Source organism: Lycium ferocissimum, unplaced genomic scaffold (genome assembly GCF_029784015.1).
Source record: "Lycium ferocissimum isolate CSIRO_LF1 unplaced genomic scaffold, AGI_CSIRO_Lferr_CH_V1 ctg3077, whole genome shotgun sequence".
Lineage (NCBI taxonomy): Eukaryota > Viridiplantae > Streptophyta > Magnoliopsida > Solanales > Solanaceae > Lycium > Lycium ferocissimum.
The window spans coordinates 103592-107500 of NW_026725343.1; positions in this window are offsets into that span (position 1 = coordinate 103592).

The window sequence follows — 3909 nt, forward strand, 5'->3', positions numbered from 1 at the left end:
AGGTTGAGTAGAGTAATTTTGGCTTATTTGGTACTACTTTGTAACTAATGGCATGTATTGTGGTTTGTTGGAAATTTTGGACCCCTCGAAAATTTAAAAAAAAAAAAAAAAAAAAATGCATACTTAGAACAAGATTGATTAACATGATTGATTCTTTATATGACATTATTATTATTGGGGTATTGTGTGTGATAAATGATTACTTGGGAGGTCACAAGTGTAAAAATAATTGTCCTTATGCCAATGTGTGTGAGAGATTTTGTTAGTTTGATTCGTTTATGCATGTATAATCTAGAACTTGCCCGGTTGGTCTTGTATGAAATCCGAAAGTTAGTTTGGTTGTGAGATGATCTTAGGCTTTCTTTGTGTAAACAGTCACTTTGCCTAAATAAGTCGTACCAAAAGTTGAAAAGTATCACTAGTTTTCCCCTTTGAGCCTGGTGACCTTTTTCTTGGCTAGCAAATTATGAAACCTTACCCTTTGTGCAATTAATCCATCTTCGCACCCGTTCCCTCCTTGATGCTACTAGTTAGAAGAGGCAAAATGCCTAAGTTGGGGGTGAATTAAAATGTGGAGTAGATGTTAAAAACATAAGTTGGGGGTGGTGGAGTTTGCTAGTGGAGATTCGATGTGGTAGTTGCATATATATATATATATATATATATATATATATATATATATATATAATAATAAAAAAAAAAAAAAATAACACAAAAAAAAAAAAAAAAAAAAAAAAAAAAAAAAAAAGAGTTGTAAAGTTAGGTAGGAATGAAACCACATCGAGGTCGAAAACTTGAAAGAAAATAAAGGGGTTGGAAAGAAAAGAGGCGAATCAAGGTGAAGAGATGTTGTAGTGTCAAGGAGGGTGAGTCACTAATATCCAAAAAGTATCCTACCCGTCCCTAAGCCTACATTACAAGCCAAAACAAGTCCTAATGTGATCACAACCGAACGAGCCTAGGATGAAAACATAGAAAATAAGGGCAAGCCTATGGTATTTGCATGTGTAGATATGAATTCTTTGTGAGTGTTGAGTGTTTTCTCTTCTCTTTCATCTCCGTCCCATTCTTGTCGTATATATGTGTGTTGGGACATTCTTTGGTCTATGTGAGGGCATAAGGATGAGAATTGAATAAAATAAAGTGACCGCCTAAAGTAGCATTTGTGTGCATCATAATATGTTCGATAATGTAATGTCATGCATTGAAGCTTCATTGTTAGTCATGGCGTTTTTGAGTTGTGCATATTGCTTTAAAGTAGAAAGTTGGGGTGGTCGTTTAAAGGAAAACATGCATGCCGGTAGTTCAGAGTCAGAACCAATGTAGACATTGTTATTCTATGATATCTAGGTATTAGATTGAGTCGTTATTTTTTATGGCTTGCTTGAGGACAAGCAAATACTTTAAGTTGGGGGTGTTGATGTGGCGTGATTTTACGTCACAATTGATGCTTTTTAACTATAAGTTTTACTTGTTTTTAAGCAAGTTTATGTTATTTTACGTGGTTTTTAGTATGTTTCAGGTTATATGGATCCCTAGAGCCAAAGTGTGGAAAACAAGCAAAAAAGCGCAAAAGCGGAAACAAATTGGACATTCGGGAAATTATTGGCGAAATAATGCTCGCGCGTTCGCGCGTGAGGTCACGCGATCGCGGTCACGCGCGTCCGTGACTCCGCGCGCGTTCGCGCAATAATTTCACGCGTTCGCGCACACGCGCGCGGTTAGTCTACGCGATCGCGCAATTTGTTCACGCGATCGCGCTTAACAAATCATCAAATATCACGCGATCGCGCGCCTACGTGGCGCGATCGCACTGAAGGATTTTCGCCCAGTTTCGACCAGAACTCGGGATTCAACGATTTCCACTATTCCAGTTGCTATAAATAGAAAACTAGGGCAAAAATATCAGATATCTTTGGTCATTTTGCAAGTTTTGGAGGCTAGTTTTTCCACACATTGGAGGAGAAGATTGGAAGCACTTTAATGAGATATTTCTTAATCCTTTCTTCAATTCCTTGTTTTGTATTGTATATCTAAGTGTGTAGTATTTATTCCATTACTTGAATCTTGTTTATGAAAATATTCTTGATTAAAGTTTGGTTTGAAACTCTTGTTATGCTTATGTATTGAATGATTTTTATTGCTATTGAAGTGGGTCTTTGTTGATTTAATTAATCTCGTTCTTGAATGTTTCCAAAGGGATTAGCTAACCCTAGGACTCACCCATTTACTTAGATTGAGCTTGGAAGAGGAAATCTAGGTTGGGAAAGATTAGTTAACAAGAATTTGGGTCATTAAATCCATCTAATAACTTGAGCTCGGAAGAGGATAGTTACTTGAGGTTAAATTGATTGTGTTTAATATCACACTCTAAGGCTTGGAAAAGTTTAGAGTGAAATTCATTGATTTGGTTGGAAGACTTTCAATGAGATTTTAGAAACCATTATCTATTAACATAAACTCGCTCTTAGTTGTAATATCGTAAAATACATTGGATCGTTACTTGAGTGTAATTTCCTTGTATCCAAACTTGTGTATATTGATCATTTTACTTGCTTTCTAGGTTAGTTTACATTTCCGCATTAGTTATAATTCTCTCAAAAACCCAAAATATTATCCATCGTTTGGCTTTAGCTTAGTTGGTGAAAATTTCATACTTTTCTTAATCGCCTATATATTGTTCTCTGTGGGATTCGACCCCGACTCATAGTTGGGTAAATATATTGCATACGACCGTGTACACTTTCTCTTTGAGGAGTGTATTTGGTTCGTGTTTGCTACGAAATTTATTAATACTTTTTAAAAGAGAAGATTTGTTTAAAAGAAAACTATTTTCTTCTCTTTGAGATAAAATAATAGCAATATTTAAGCATCGCTTGATACTTTCAATTTTAATTCGATTAATTTAAAAGTGTAAAATACTTATTATTTTTTATCAAATTTTGATTTGGATAATTCTAATTCAAATTATTAAATTAATTTTACATGTTTGAAACGAAACAAAGTAGAAATTAATTTTTTATTTAAATGAAGAAATGTTATTTTTTAATTTTTTGTAAATATTCTCGGTTTAACTCATTTTACTTGTCATGTTGTCTTTTGCATGGTTTTTTAAGGAAACGCGAATTAGAATTATAATTTGACTAATTTATCTTATTCATTATTTGATCTTCATTTGATATTAATCTCTTTTCACATTTATTAGAGTAAGAATAAAAATAAAAAAAAAGTAATTAAATTGTATGTTATTTTTTAAAAATATATATTTTAAGTATATTTATTTTAGTAAACATAATAAATATAATAAAGCATTTCTATCTACTTTTTAGAAGAGTTGGTAATATAAAGTATAAAACGTCATTTTTTTTGCCTTAAATAAAAAAGTGGGTGGGATCACAAAGGATTTTTTTTACTCTTAAGTAAAAAAATAGGACCGAATACGGATGGCGATGTTGCCTCTACAAACTGGCTCTTCTATACAGTAGTAATAGTAAAGTAATACATATAATTTTTTTTTATCAAAATTTGATTTGGATAATTCTAATTCAAATTATTATATTAATTTTATATGTTTAAGATGAAACGAAGTAGAAATTTAATTTTCTATTTAAATGAAGAATTTCTATTTTTTATTTTTTAGTAAATATTTTTTGTTTAACTCATTTTACTTGTCATGTTGTTTTTTACATGTTTTTTAAGGAAACGTCAATTAGAATTAGAATTTCACTAATTTACCTTATTAATTATTTGATCTCTATTTAATATTATTTTTTCTTTTATGACATTAATCTCTTTTCACATTTATTAGAGTAAGGAAAAATGAAAAAGTAATTAAATTCTAGCTTATTTTAATATATAAGTATTTTAAGTATGTTGCTGCACAATAATTTCATGTGCTCCCACTAATGG